Here is a 16,780-nt window from a genome sequence, read left to right on the forward strand (position 1 = left end):
GGAAAGGTATATAAATAAGAAGTGTTTAAAGGGATATGGCCAAGAGCAGGCAGGTAGGAGTAGTTTAGTTTATTTTGGGATAATGGTCGACATGGAATGGTTGAACAAAAGGGTCTGTTTCCATGCTGTATGATTCTATGGCTGCTTGACTCCATGTCCTGGTCATAGAGTCATAGAGATGTCGGCATGGAAACAGACCCTTTGGTCCAACCCATCCATGCCGACCAGATATCCCAACCCAATCTAGTCCCACTTGCCAGCACCTGGCCCATATCCCTCCAAACTCTTCCTATTCATATACTCATCCAAATGCCTCTTAAATGTTGCAATTGTACCAGCCTCCACCACATCCTCTGGCAGCTCATTCCATACATGTACCACTCTCTTCATGAAATAGTTGCCCCTTAGGTCTCTTTTACATCTTTCTCCTCTCACCCTGAACCTATGCCCTCTAGTACTGGATTCCCCCACCCCAGGGAAAAAAACTTTGTCCATTTAACCTATCCATGCCCCTCATAATTTTTTTAAACCCCTATAAGGTCACCCCTCAGCCTCCGACACTCCAGAGAAAACAGCCCGAACCTGCTCAACTGTTTCCTATAGCTCAAATCCTCCAACCCTGGCAACATCCTTGTAAATCTTTTCTGAACCCTTTCAAATTCACAACATCTTTCCAATAGGAAGGAGCCCAGAATTGCACACAATATTCCAACAGTGGTCTAATCAATGCTGCAACATGACCTCCCAACTCCTGTACTCAATACTCTGACCAAACGCCTTCTTCTCTATCCTATCTACCTGCGACTCCACTTTCAAGGAGCTGTGAACCGGCACTCCAAGGTCTCTTTGTTCAGCAACACTCCCTAGTACCTGACCATTAAGTGTGTAAGTCCTGCTAAGATTTGCTTTCCCAAAATACAGCACCTCGCATTTATCTAAATTAAACTCCATCTGCCACTTCTCAGCCCATTGGCCCATCTGATCAAGATCCTGTTCTAATCTGAGGTAACCTTCTTTGCTGTTCACTACACCTCCAATTTTGGTGTCATCTGCAAACTTACTATCTCTACTTCCTATGTTCACATCCAAATGATTTACATAAATGACAAAAAATAGTGGACCCAGCATCGATCCTTGTGGCACTCCACTGGTCACAGGCCTCCAGTCTGAAAAACAACCCTCCACCACCACCCACTGCCTTTTACCTTTGAGCCGGTTCTGTATCCAAATGGCTAGTTCTCCATGTATTTGGTGAGATCTAACTTTGCTAACCATGACTGTAAGTGTATAGCATTAACAAGGTTAAATAAAGTCTATTTAAGCAATATGTGCATTGTTTGGCCTATCTCTTCAATAATGATAATACTCAGGTATTAATATACTTCTCGCTACATCACCTTAATAAAGGCCTGAATCTTTACAGTTCCTTTCACAAGAAAGCAAAGAATTGCCTTGGCACAAAGTGTTTAATCTAAAAACTGTGATTTCTGTGCTTGTGTCATGGGAATTAAATTCACAACCTTGTAACTCAGAAGATTGCTCCCAAGTGAACCTAAAAGAACTGGAGAAATTAATAGTAAAAGTGAGGAGGTAAATATATGAACTGAGCTATGGAAAAGGACTAGGTTCATCTGGACTTCATAGCAATTTCTAATTCCTTGAAGTATCTGTTCACTTCGATCAGACATTAATAAATATAAAGCACAACATGAAAACTCATGTTGGGGCAGTTTCATTCTGCCTGTAAATCAACTTACACAGCATTACATCATATATTTAAATCAAAATAAATGTCCCCTTCTTATGCTGTTTGGTTTGGGATTGAAGCTATGGCAGCAAGGACCTTTATCTGTTAATCTTCCTGTTTTTCCAACTACTCAATAGTGGAATGTTTGTTGTTTTGGAAAATTTTAAGGGCCAATGTTAAATTAAACTTGAATCCCTTAATCCAATGTTCAACTTTTTGACATTGTAGCTAATGGATCATCCAACATCAGACTGATTCTAATCAGTTTCTGACTGAAACAGTATAGACCAGCACAAGGTCCTTCCTGTAACATCTTGCTCCAGTGTTAGTTGATTGTAACTCCTTCATCTGACTGAGCAGTTCTGGAGAACAACAATCCAATCTTGTGGTTAAAATCCAGAGGCCAGCATTGTGATTGGAACTTTTCAAAGTCAAATCTTGCTTCTCTCTTCCTTGGTTGAAGGGTAGAAGGAATTTATGCTTGGTGACGGTGGGATGTTAACACCAGTCAATGGATATTCTGCAGAAACACCCACAAATATGAATAGCACATTGTCTCTTTGATCAGCGCAGTTCTGCACCAACAGATGAACACCAAATGACCAATGACGTTGCTTCAATAAACAAAAATTTCTGGACTAAAAAAATAGTAATACAATATGATAAACCACAGGAACAGGTATCCTTTCCAACTGACTAGTTGATTATACAGCAGCCCACCAGTGGGAAAAGAGAATAGACAACAATAAGACACATTAAGAATGTATAAACTGCAGAAGGTAGGGTTAGTTGAAGAACCAGTAAACCTATAGGAAAATAGCACAACAATCCCGTAATTGTTTAATGTAATGCAGACAGCAAAACATCTTTGTGCTGCCGTATTTATTAACATAATTGCTGTTTGGAACTATGCATCAGCAGGGAGCCGGAACATCATTATTTGCTGGCAGGATATAAAGTCAGCCTGTAACACTTAAAGGGAATGTGCATTTTAGTGGCTGCATGTATGTCACTGTTTGGGGAAGTGTTGTGCAATGAAGAACAATGGGAGGCTATTGAGAAAGTACCCATCAATCTTCCGATTCCAGAGACCAGGGTGAATGAGCTGGATGGGGTTGTCTTCCAAGGGGGCAGGATGGCCTCTAAAAGCAGACAGCCTCAAGGACCTTAAGCACACATAGTTATTATTAATATCACGTTACATTGAAACTTACAGAGCACTGAATGGCTGGATAGAGTGGATGTTGGAAAGTTGTTTCCATTGGTAGAAGAGACTAGGATCCGAAGGCACAGCCTGAGAGTAAAGGACTTGCTAGAATGGAGATAAGGAGAAGCTTCTTCAGCCAGAGAGTGGTGAATCTATGGAATTCACTGCCACAGAAGGCTGTGGAAGGCCAGGTCATTGTGTGTATTTAAGACAGACATAGATAGGTTCTCAAGTGTAAAGGGAATCAAGGGTTACAGGGAGAAAGTGGGAGAATGGGGTTGCGAAACTTATCAGCCATAATTCAATGGCAGAGCAGACTCGATGGGCTGAATGGCCTAATTTCTGCTCCTATGTCTTATGGTCTTCAAGTCCAGTGTCATTTCAGTTCGGTCCCTCTGTAATTTTCTGAAGCAGGAAACAGCTCTTTTCTGACCCTGCCAAGTGTTTCACACAAACTTATATCCTTCTGTTTTTACTCTGTGTTCTTGCTAAACAACCAATTGTCTTGCCTTTCCTTGCCCCCTCCATCCTTTGCCACTATTCCTCCTAACAATGGATTTGGCCCCATTCTATGCAATCGCATGATCCATTGCCTGACTCCGTTCGTGCTTTTCCACCGGCTGATACTCAGCTGCCCTTCAGCCCATTTATGGCTGCCTTCTCCCCTGAGGGGCCATCTGCAGCATTCCACCCTTTTTCCACAAACGTGATGACCTATTCCCTGCTGCGACTTATACTCTGTCCGTGGATTTGATACAGGGTCAGGCTCAGCTGTTCTTGGCTGTGCACCTCTCAGGCCAGTGAAACTGGTTTGGGAGGACCTTGCACTCCATTGCTTCCTGAGCAGTTCAAAGTCAAGCCAAGACTTTGCAAATGGATAGCAGTGGGAAAGGAATTTCCTGACTGACAGATGAAGGAGTGGTGATGAGAGTGTAGAGTGAGATCAAATCTGGGGGAGCAGTTGTATGAGACTGAGGGACTGACAGTTGTTTATTCATGTGTTCAGAGTAGTTAACTTCTATTATCCAACATCTCTGGGGAATGGGTGGTGCCACAACACCAGCCACTTAAGAGTTCCATATTTTCAATCATTTTAGAAAGCTCGTGGATGATCTCATGGTTAAGGGAATGGAGCTGAGGGAACACAGTGCTGCCAAGGCTTACCATGAGACTAGGAGAGGGTAAGCAATGGATAACAACTCCCCAGGAGTTTGACCATTTTTAATAGTGGTATGTGTGTGGAACTGTTTTGCAGTTTTGAAAGTTATATTGTAGGAAAAGGGTGGCACTGGGCTAATGTTTCCCTAGGCTGCCAACTACTTCGCACTGACCCAGTTGGTGGCTTACTTTACTTGATGACATTATGTTTGTGGATTTTTTTTAATTTCAAAAATATACTTTAGCCATAAAATAATTTGATGGTCTGTACAGTTGGTCATGCCATACATATGTAAACATTTGCATACAGAGATCAGAATTTATCATTTGTATATACAGTCTGTACGTTTATCGTATGTCCATATATTTAGCTGAGGTTTCAGCAGAGCCCAAAACACTGTGTGGCCCCCGTTCTGGTTAAGCAGGCAGATATTACACAGTGGTCTTTCCCCACCGTGCCTTGGCGGCAGCTGCCCCAAAAGATCTCTTTGATTTGACTCAAAATAATGTTAGGAATCATAAGGTCATGCCACAGAGTTTGCAAGATCTTTGTGAGTAGCTTCCTTTGAGGTGAATGTGAATGCCACCAGTTCATCACTGATCACAAAAATCTGAGCCAGTGTCATTCAGACAATCCTGAGAATCTTCCATGAAACCTCATTTATGAATCTCTACAATTAAACTTCCATTTTGCAACAACACTGAAACAACTGTACACAATTTAACATGTATATAACACTTAAACATAGTATATTCCTCCAAAGATCTTCACAGAAGCCTTGGCTAATGAAATTTGATGCTGAGTGACCAAAGGAGATAGGAGGCTGATTTGAAGGAGCATTTTAAAGGAGGAGAAAGACGAAGAGGATTAATAAGTGAATGCTAAAGTACAGGCAGCAAAATGAGACAGCTACCAATGTGAACATATGAAAATAGGACCAGAATGCAATAATTTGACATCTCAAGTCTGCTCTATCATTTGGTAAGGTCACGGCTAATGTAATTGCTCATTCAATTCCACATACCTGTCTGCCCCCATTACCCCTTGACTCCTTCAATAATCAACAATCTATTGAATTCAGCCTTGAATGGGTTCAATAACCCAACCTCTAGTGCTCTCTGGGGAAAAGAATTCAACAGACTAGTGACCCTCTGGGTCTTCAATCAGAGACTCTTCAATATCAAACTGTGTCCCACAGTGCTAAACACCAGAAGATAAGCAGAAGACCAGAGTTAAAATAATACAGCATCTCAGAGGCTTATGGGGCATGAGGAGGTTTTGTAAAGGGGAGATACAAAGGTATGGAGAGTGAAAAGCAAGGTTAAAAATATTTTCAAAAGGTATCTGAAAGCAGGAATTTTGATCAAGCGCTGGGTTGATAGGTGAACTAAAGTCAAACAAATGAAAAATGAGGAGAAAAATCGACACTATTAAATTTTTCCATTAACTAGTTGTCACTATTTTACCTTCCGTTTTCTCATTTTTGATGTGGAATTTTGAGTTGAAGTTGAGAATTGAACTTTGAACAGTTTATTTTAGCAAGAGGAGAGAACAACAGCTAGGTGATTTGCTGTTGGGAACTGGCCTGAAAAGATAATAGAGGTTAATTATTGCTCTAAGGACACTGCAGACAATTCAGCACCGAGATATTGCTAAGCTGAGGATTAACAGCCGTTTAGATATTGAATTGGGTATCAAGGGCAGAGTTGTGCCAGCCAACCAACCACAGGCACAGTTGACAAGAAGAAAGAGAAAGCAGAAGATTTATTCAGGAAATTTGTTGGACTTTCATATAAATTCTGTGGAAAGTCAGAGGCTGGGAATTCTGCAGTGTGTAACTTCATCTCCATCTGCCTAGTGTCTGCTCACCATCTACAAGATACAAGTCAGGAATCAGGTATACTCTCCATTTGCGCAGATAGGTACAGCTACAACAAAACATGATGCTGGAACACCACCCCATTTTTCAACTTAAACATTCACTTTCTCCACCACTGGCATTGAGTGACATCAGTCAAGTCCAGGATGAACAAAGGCACGGATGCATTTATATCACATGAAACAATATTTACAAATCCGCATGCATTGGATTCCAAAATGGTTATAAAGGAAGACCTTGTCTTGGAAACCTTTGGAAATAGTGAAAAACGTTTCTTCCCTGAACAATATACTTATTTTCAGATGTTTCATTATATTCTAATTTGACAAAGCTTTTCATTTTACACTCATCAGGAGATTTTGCAAGAATACAAATTCAAGGGGATATCTTGCCAATAAACATTGGGCTCTCGTGTCATAGTAAATTATAGTGCTCCTTTGAATTTGTATTATTGTCCTTATGGGCACAAGACGAAAAACTTCAACAAAACGTGTCCTTTTCAGCAATCTTCAAGTTCTATCGAGTTTTTAAAAAAATACTTGTTCATCTTAAGACCAAAAAGATATAAAAAAAAGCAATTGCTCTGAAAATGAATTGCTGTGGTTTGTTGACAGGAGAGTTGAGAGGAAAGTGAAATGCATTATGAATCCTCTATTATTTCATATCACAACCCTGTTATTATCTAATGATTTTTTTTTATTAATGTGGTTATCTTGCACTTCACAGATGCCCTCAGATAAAAGCAACACAGAATACATGTAGGAAATCAAACCATGGAAACGGTAGTAGTTTAGAAGTGTTATTACATGCTTGTCAAAGATCCACAAAGGTGAATGAGTTATGAAAACTTTCCTTGCTGCTCAAAGATATTTATCCTTTGATGGTTCTTTTTGTCAAAGCCGCTGCCCCATCTGATGTTTTTCCTTCTCAAAGGCACTTCTCACAACTGATGATTTCCAACAGTTCATGTTAAGTGATAAAAACCATGGAGAATAATTAATAAATAATAATAATTAATTTTACCGTATTTAAGTTTTTTGCAACAATTCAGTGATTAATTAAGTCTGGGAACCATGCCATATCAATTGTAAATGGCAGTGGTTAATTAAACTGCATTCTGAAAGAAGATATGCTATAAATATCTCCATGCACAATTATGTATAAGCCCAACAAAACAGTTTCATAGCTGAAACAGTAGCAACTATAGAGTCATAATCATACAGTCATATAGCATGGAAACAGACCCTGCGATCCAACCATGTTACCAAGATAAATTAGTCCAACTTGCCTGTGCTAGGCCCATATCTCTTCAAATCTTTTCTATTCATATACTTTTCAGATGTTTTTTTAAAAGTTGTGATTGTGCCTGCACCCACCACTTCATCTGGCAGCTCATTCCACACACAAACCACTCTGTGATAAAAAATTGCCCCTCATGTCTTTTTAAAATGTTTCTCCTCTCACCTTAAAAATATGCTCCCTAATCTTGAATTCCCCAATCCTAGGGGAAATAAATGCCTGCCAATTAACCCATCTAAACCCCTCGTTATTATCTATACCTCTATAAGGTCACCCTCTCAGCCTCCTATGCTCCATCCTTGACCAGAAGTATCAAGCAGATGATCTGCCTTACTCTCCCACTAATGTTGAAGGCAGTGGATGTTGTCTGTATGGACTTTAGAGGTAAAAACAATGACTGCAGATGCTGGAAGCCAGATTCTGGATTAGTGGTGCTGGAAGAGCACAGCAGTTCAGGCAGCATCCAAGGAGCTTCAAATTCGACGTTTCGGGCAAAAGCCCTTCATCAGGAATAAAGGCAGTGAGCCTGAAGCCTGGAGAGATAAGCTGGAGGAGGGTGGGGGTGGGGAGAAAGTAGCATAGAGTACAATGGGTGAGTGGAGGACGGGATGAAGGTGATAGGTCAGGGAGGAGAGGGTGGAGTGGATATGTGGAAAAGGAGATAGGCAGGTAGGACAAGTCCGGACAAGTCATGGGGACAGTGCTGAGCTGGAAGTTTGGAACTAGGGTGAGGTGAGGAAAGGGAAATTGAGGAATCTGTTGAAGTCCACATTGATGCCCTGGGGTTGAAGTGTTCCGAGTCAGAAGGTGAGGCGTTCTACCTCCAGGCGTCTGGTGGTGAGGGAGCGGCGGTGAAGGAGGCCCAGGACCTCGATGTCCTCGGCAGAGTGGGAGGGGGAGTTGAAATGTTGGGCCACGGGGCGGTGTGGTTGATTGGTGCGGGTGTCCCGGAGATGTTCCCTAAAGCGCTCTACTAGGAGGTGCCGAGTCTCCCCAATGTAGAGGAGACCGCATCGGGAGCAACGGATACAATAAATTATATTAGTGAATGTGCAAGTAAAACTTTGATGGATGTGGAAGGCTCCTTTAGGGCCTTGGATGGAGGTGAGGGAGGAGGTGTGGGCACAGGTTTTACAGTTCCTGCGGTGGCAGGGGAAAGTGCCAGGATTGGAGGGTGGGTTGTAGGGGGGCGTGGACCTGACCAGGCAGTCACGGAGGGAACTGTCTTTGCGGAAGGCGGAAAGGGGTGGGGAGGGAAATATATTCCTGGTGGTGGGGTCTGTTTGGAGGTGGCGGAAATGTCGGCGGATGATTTAGTTTATGTGAATGTTGGTCGGGTGGAAGGTGAGCACCAGGGGCGTTCTGTCCTTGTTATGGTTGGAGGGGTGGGGTCTGAGGGCGGAGGTGCGGGATGTGGACGAGATGCGTTGGAGGGCATCTTTAACCATATGGGAAGGGAAATTGCGGTCTCTAAAGAAGGAGGCCATCTGGTGTGTTCTGTGGTGGAACTGGTCCTCCTGAGAGCAGATACGGCAGAGGCGGAGGAATTGGAAATATGGGATGGCATTTTTGCAAGAAGTAGGGTGGGAAGAGGTGTAATCCAGGTAGCTGTGGGAGTCGGTGGGTTTGTAAAAAATGTCAGTGTCAAGTCAGTCGTCATTAATGGAGATGGAGAGGTCCAGGAAGGGGAGGGAGGTGTCAGAGTTGGTCCAGGTAAATTTAAGGTCAGGGTGGAATGTGTTGGTGAAATTGATTAATTGCTCAACCTCCTTGCGGGAGCACGAGGTGGCGACAATGCAGTCATCAATGTAGCGGAGGAAGAGGTGGGGAGTGGTGCGGTATAATTACGGAAGATCAACTATTCTACATAGCCAACAAAGAGACAGGCATAGCTGGGGCCCATACGTGTGCCCATTGCTACCCCTTTGGTTTGGAGGAAGTGGGAGGATTCAAAGGAGAAATTGTTAAGGGTGAGGACCAGTTCGGCCAAACGAATGAGAGTGTCGGTGGAAGGTTACTGTTGGGGACATATGGAGAGGAAAACATGGAGGGCTTGGAGGCCCTGGTCATGGTGGATGGAAGTGTAGAGGGATTGGATATCCATGGTGAAGATAAGGCGTTGGGGGCCAGGGAAACGGAAGTCTTGGAGGAGGTGGAGGGCGTGGGTGGTGTCTCGAAAGTATGTGGGGAATTCCTGGACCGGGGGGATAGGACAGTGTCGAGGTAGGTAGAGATGAGTTCAGTGGGGCAGGAGCATGCTGAGACAATGGGTCAGCCAGGGTGGTCAGGCTTGTGGATCTTGGGAAGGAGGTAGAACTGGGCAGTGCGGGGTTCCCGGACTATGAGGTTGGGAGCTGTAGGTGGGAGATCTCCTGAGGTGATGATGTTCTGTATGGTCTGGGAGATGATGGTTTAGTGATGGAGGTTGGGGTCATGGTCAAGGTGGCAGTAGGAAGAGGTGTCCTCAAGTTGGTTTCAGCAGTGTAGAGGTCAGTGCGCCAGACTACCACTGCACCCCCTTTATCCGCTGGCTTGATGGTGAGGTTGGGATTGGAGCAGAGGGATTGGAGGACAGCGCGTTGTGAGGGTGAGAGTTTGGAGTGGGGGAGGGGGGGTAGACAGGTTGAGGCGGTTAATGTCCCGGCGGCAGTTGGAAATGCAGAGGTCGAGGGCAGGTAATAGGCCAGCGCGGGGTGTCCAGGTGGATGCAGTGTGTTGGAGGTGGGCAAAGGGGTCCTCGGAAGGTGGGCGGGAGTCCTAATTGTGAAAGTAAGCTCGGAGGTGGAGGCGACGGAAGAATTGTTCGACGTCACGGCGTGTATTAAATTCATTGATGCGTGGACGGAGGGGGATGAAGGTGAGTCCTTTGCTGAGGACTGATCATTCGTCCGGACTAGCAAGGCCTTTGACAAGGTGCCTCATGGCAGGCTGATCCAAATGGTGAAGTTACATGGGCTCACGGTGAGCTGATAAGATGTATATTGAACTGTCTTAGTCATAGAAGATATATAGTTACGATGGTAATTTTTTTCTGACTAGAGATCTGCGATCAGTGGTGGGGTGCTTGTTGTTTGTAATATATAAAAATGATTTGAAGGAATGACCAATCCACCTAACCACCAGATGGTCTGATTAGTAAGTTTGCGGACCACACAAAGACTGGGGGAGTTGTCAGGAGAATTGCCAAAGGATATAGACAGGCTGGAGAAATGGCGGATAGAGTTTAATCTGGACAAATATGAGATGATGTATTTTGAGAGATCTGATGCAGGGGGGAAGTGTGCATTAAATAGCAGAAACCTTAATAACATTGACATACAAAGGGATCGAGGTATACAGGTCCATAGTTCCCTGCAAGTGGCAACACAATTAGATAAGGTAGTCAAGAAGGCACATGACAAGCTTCCCTTCATTGCTCAGGGGATAGAGAATAAACATTGGCAAGTCATGATGCAGCGTTACAGAACTTCATTTAAGCCACATTTGGAATATTGTGTATAGATCTCGTCACCACACTACCAGGAGGATGTGAAGAGTTTAGAGAATATACAGAAGCGGTTTACCAGGATGTCGCCCAGTTTAGTATCAGCTATGAGTAGAAATTGGACAAAATTGGGTAGTTTCCACTTGAACCTCGGAGGCTGAGTGGTGACCTGATAGAAGTTTACAAAATGATGACAGGCATGGATAGAACGGGTGGTCAGTCTTTTTCCCGGATTGGAAATATCAATTATTAGGTGACTTAGGTAAAAGGGGAAAAGTTAAAAGGGGATGTGAGGAGTAGAGTGTGTTTGTAATGTGCTGCTAGAAGAGGTCATAGAAACAGATCCAATCACAATGTTGAAGAGGCAACTTGACAGATACATGGAAAGGTAGGGAAGAGTAGGATACAGATCATGTAGAGGCAAAAGTTTCTAATTTAGAAAGGCATCATGTGTCAGTGCAGGCTTGGTGGGCCAAAGGGTCTGTTTTTTGTGCTATATTGTTCTTTGTTCTTTATTTATTATCAAACACAAATTGATCCCATTGCTTTATAGCACAATGAGGAACATCCCAGACAATAAGGTTACTATGAGGTTGAATACAATGCCTGAGGCACATAGCCACACAGATGCCCAGTTTTGAGCTGTTATATCAGTTTGAACCTAGCCTATTGTAGAACAGGACTTTGCTTTCTCAAGAATTGTGCAGTGGTTACTCTTATCAATACTGTCACAGCAAGTACGACAGGCAGGTTGGTGAGGATAAGGTCAAGTAATCTTTTCCCCCTTGTTGGTTCTCTCACCAATACTGGCCATAGCCCAGTCTGGCAGGTATGTCCTCCATGACTCTGCTAACTTAGTTGTAGTGATGCTACTGAGCCACTCTTGATGATAGAGTTTGGAATTAGCAATGCTCCATAAATGCAAGTTTTTGTTGAAGTTGATCAGCCACCTGGAATGCTCAAGTGCTCCTTTCCTATGCCCTCCATAGAATGGAGCACTAACTTTGGATAGAAAATTAGTGACACATCAGTTTAAGAATAGTGCACAATCCAGTTTTCCATGTTGTAAGAAAAAGGAGAGCAGAGGGATATAGAAAAAAGAACGATGAGGATGAACATGGAATTGAGAGTTTAATCGTATCTGGGCAGATTGAACAGGCTGGTGCCACATGTTGAAGAGAAACAAAGGCTGCAAAGATTATGAAAGGGTTTGTTAGTGGAGACATAGAGAAATGGTTCCATTTTGGAAGAAACTAAGTCTAAAGGATAAGATAGTCACTAATAAATCCATTAATTTTAGCCCACCTCAAACTCAGCTTATACTGTGAGCTTAGAGTTCTTGAGGAGACTTGTAGCTCGGGTTGTGGATGAAGTTGTGGATTTGTTTGCCGAGCTGGTGTGTTTTTCTGCAAAGGCTTTATCGCCTCACTAGGTAACATCATCAGTGTGTCCTTGGTGATCTGTACCGCCTGGTATTTACATGTCTCTGTTTGTTGGCACTTCCAGTTCTATATCTGAGTGGTTTTTATATGGGGTTCAGTTCAATGTGTCTATTGATTGAGTTCCGGTTAGAGTGCCAGGCTTCAAGGAACTCTCTGGCGTGTCTGAGTTGTTGAGTCCAATCGAATGGCTGCATGTAAAAGGAAACTGAATTAAAATATACTGTGAAAAAGAATATAAGATTATGATGAGAAGGTTAGAAAAGGAGGAGGCTTTTGTGAAGCAGAAACAGCAATGTACACAATGTCCTTTGTTGTCAAGTGTACTCCATTGTAGGATTACAGTGAAAAGGTTTTACAATGGCTGTTTTCTTATGGCCACGTCTTCAGTAAAAGTACCTCGGAACAATTCTTGGTACAATACAACAGAAGAATAAAAGAAGTTGCATTACTTACAGAGTTGAAAAATAAGTCAAAAATAGGACATCGTTAAAGGGTTGACATCACAGTACTATAGGCTCATGCCCGAAACGTCGATTCTCCTGGTCCTTGGATGCTGCCTGACCTGCTGCGCTTTTCCAGCAACACATTTTCAGCTCTGATCTCCAGCATCTGCAGTCCTCACTTTCTCATCACAGTACTATAGGAAATTTCAAATAGACGCTTATGGGACTTCTGCACGCGGTCTGATTGCCAAGTCCAACAGCCATTCCCACTCCACTCCAAGCCCCAGACCACTCCGTACCGGCTCTTACCTGCTCCAAGGTAGGTTCAAGACTGCCTCCCCCATGCCGGTAATTGCCCGGGAATCACTGCCTGTGCAATTCTCCAGGGCTGCTTTCCCACATCCTACTCCAACGGCTGATTTCCCCACTCCCTGCTCTGGAGCTGTTTCCCCACTCCCTGCTCTGGAGCTGTTTCCCCACTCCCTGCTTCGGGGCTGTTTCCCCACTCCCTGCTCCGAGCCTGTTTCCCCACCCCCTGCTCCGGGCCTGTTTCCCCACTCCCTGCTCTGGGCCTGTTTCCCCACTCCCTGCTCCGGGCCTGTTTCCCCACTCCCTGCTCAGGGGCTGTTTCCCCACTCCCTGCTCTGGGCCTGTTTCCCCACTCCCTGCTCCGGGGCTGTTTCCCCAATCCTTGCTCCGGGGGATGATTCCCCACTCCCAGCTCTGGGGCTGTTTCCCCACCCCCTGCTCCGGTCCTGTTTCCCCACTCCCTGCTCTGGGCCTGTTTCCCCACTCCCTGCTCCGGGCCTGTTTCCCCACTCCCTGCTCAGGGGCTGTTTCCCCACTCCCTGCTCTGGGCCTGTTTCCCCACTCCCTGCTCCGGGGCTGTTTCCCCAATCCTTGCTCCGGGGGATGATTCCCCACTCCCTGCTCCGGGGCTGTTTCCCCACTCCCTGCTCCTGGCCTGTTTCCCCACATCCTGCTCTGGGCCTGTTTCCCCACTCCCCGCTCTGGGACTGTTTCTTTACTCCCTGCTCCAGGCCTGTTTCCCCACTTTCTGCTCCAGGGCTGTTTCCCCACTCTCTGCTCCGGGCCTGTTTCCCCACTCTTTGCTCTGGGGCCCCTTCCCCACTCCCTTTTCTGGGCCTGTTTCCCCACTCCCTGCTCCGGGGCCTGTTTCCCCACTCCCTGCTCTGGGGCTATTTCCCCACTCCCTACTTTGGGGCTGTTTCCCCACTCCATACTCTGGGCCTGTTTCCCCTCTCTCTGCTCCGGGCCTGTTTCCCCACTCTTTGCTCTGGGGCCCCTTCCCCACTCCCTTTTCTGGGCCTGTTTCCCCACTCCCTGCTCCGGGCCTGTTTCCCCACTCCCTGCTCCAGGGCTGTTTCCCCACTCCCTGCTCTGGGGCAGTTTCCCCACTCCCTGCTCCAGGGCTGTTTCCCCACTCCCTGCTCTGGGGCAGTTTCCCCATGCAATGCTCTGGTGTTCACTGCTGCCGGTGCCTGCTGCTGACCCAGGATTCTGATGCTGAGAGGAGAGAGGAAGAAAAAGAGAGAAAATAATTTAAAAGAACAGGCAAAGTAGAGGAGCCCTGGCAGGAATGTCCTTCTCTGCAGCCATCTTGACAGAGCTAACATGTCGATTAGATCAGGTGAGTCGTCCATTTCAAGTGCTTTGAGTCATTGCTGAAAAATGCATTAACGCGTTAGAAATATCGAAACATATTCCTCATTCCCCTACTGCTCCCGAACCGGGAGAAAGGACTGCAGATGCTCCAGATTTCCTTGTGTATGGAGAAGGAGAACAATAAAATGGTGAAATCACTACAGGAGGAAAGCTGCAGCGTGAAATATCATTCAGATCTGCAGTACTAATTTGTGTCTGATGGCCATGAGGTTTATGCCTTTGTGCTGCAGCTACTGAGCCACACTTTATGAAAAGATGTAGCAAAACATCAAGGTCATTTTATCAACACTTCCACGGATCCATTTTGTTTATCCAAAGCTCAACTTCCTCTCTAGATTTTGAGACGTTTTCCATGTAAGTGTTTGAGGTGGAGGATAAAGATTGTTTCCTGCTTGCTTTCCCTCCTCTGGCCCTATCGCTGACATAGTTAATAGCAGCAGTAAACAGACTGTGTCACTTTAGTCCCTCCACTCTCCCTGTAGTATGTTTGTGTGATTGAAATCAGTGTTTACAGCCTGGGGAAGAGGGAATCATTATTGTTTATGTGACCCATTTGTGATAGTGTTTTCAAACTGCGACCAATTTTCTCAAACTGTGGGTTTGATGGTTTCCAGAGCAAACAAAATACAAGATGATGACTTGTGTTTGTAGATTGAGTGTGCATATATTTATCCACAAGCAGTGGGGCCATGTTCTCTAAGCACATTATCCAAATGGTTTCCAGAGAATAATGGGCAAAGTTCCAGATTATTGAGCGCAATGTCCGGACACCATGATGATGGAGCATCACACAAATTGCTCTAAACAATTTGCAGCAGTCACATCCAGGAGATTGTCACATGAAAAATGTACCCATCCATCACATTGCCACAGTTGTCTTGACATGAGGTTGGCATTAATTATTCTGGTTACTCTTTAGATGTATGTTTTTCTCTCTTTGAGAATAATTTCCAAATGTTTCTTATTTGACAAGCAGATGCAACAATAGACCTTGGGAATGTTTAATTAGTTTTTAATGAACTCTTGTTTTGCAGATGTGGGTGAATGTGTAACAGGTGCCTGTATTGCTCTGAGAGTCCAGTTTTTTTTGTCCAGAGGGTTGAGCTGGGGGCAGTTGTGTTGTGGGGGTGGGGGGGGTGCGTTGTTAACAATAAAAGCAGAGTGCAGCTGCACTGCAGTAAAAGGCAGGTCAGACTTTATTGGGAAGTAGTTTCACTTCACCACAGGCCCTCTTCAGCTGGTTTTTGTTGAGGAAATTAAAATAATTTTAAAAAATGTTTGGACCTAATGAGATTTACGTACTGCAGTGGACAGCCTTCAGTGCAGCTGCTTGCTGCTTCCTTCATATTAAAAGCAGATGATACTCACTGACCACAAAGAGCATTGCATTTACTCCGTTATATATCTTGCTGAAGAAGCAGACCGCAAATGACGGTCTGAGGTGGAAGAAAACCACTTCAGGAGTACTCTGAAGCCCATTCGATAAATCGGGACAACTCTTTTGTTTTAGAAGGGCTTGTCCATCACAGCTATACAATGGGATAGATTTTAACTTGACGCGATAATGTAAAACACATGCCAGCAGACCAACAGCCTATTTTTCATCGCTCCTGGTATTTTACGATTTCGTTTGGTTTTAGTGAGATTTAAAACGGCATGTCAACCAGCCATCACCTATCCTACCCTCATCCACATTATCCTGCATGAATCATTTATTAAAATGTAATGGGAAATCCATGAGATATATGGCACACTATAAAGTGGCTGTATGGATTCTGTGCCCTTGGGTGGCAGAGTGACTCAGTGGTTAGCACTTCTGCCTCACAGTGCTAGGCTTCCCAGGTTCAATTCTAGCCCTGGGTGACTGCCTGTGTGGAGTTTGCACAGCCTCCCCATGCCTGCATGGCTCTCCTGCAGGTGCTCTGGTTTCCTCCCACAGTTCAAAGATCTGGTGGTTAGGTGGATTGGTCATGCGAAATTGCCCATTGTGTCTAAGACTCTGTGTTCTAGCCATAGGAAATGCAGCATTACAGGAATAGAGTGGGGGTGTGGGGAAGGTGGGTCTGAGTGTGCTGCTGTTTAGAAGGTCAGTGTGGACTTGATGGGCCAAATGCCCTGTTCCACACTATAGGGAGTCTATGAAAATCACCAGTTTTCCAAAAAAATACAGGAATTCATCAGGGCTCAGCCTGCTGACCTGAGGAATAAGTTCAGCAGTGGGTGTGGAAGTGAGGGCCACATCACATAGGGAAGGAGTGGTTTTTCTCACTTGATTCCATAGCTCAGAGTCCATTACAAATGGATGCATGCTAAGCCCAGTGAATCCCAAGGGCTTGATGCTCCTGCTCTTACCTTATAGGGCCAAACAATCTTGTGTCATATCAAAAGGGCATCCAAGACAGGCTCTCATTCCCTACAAGCCAGAAGCATCATT

Source organism: Chiloscyllium punctatum, chromosome 9 (genome assembly GCF_047496795.1).
Source record: "Chiloscyllium punctatum isolate Juve2018m chromosome 9, sChiPun1.3, whole genome shotgun sequence".
Lineage (NCBI taxonomy): Eukaryota > Metazoa > Chordata > Chondrichthyes > Orectolobiformes > Hemiscylliidae > Chiloscyllium > Chiloscyllium punctatum.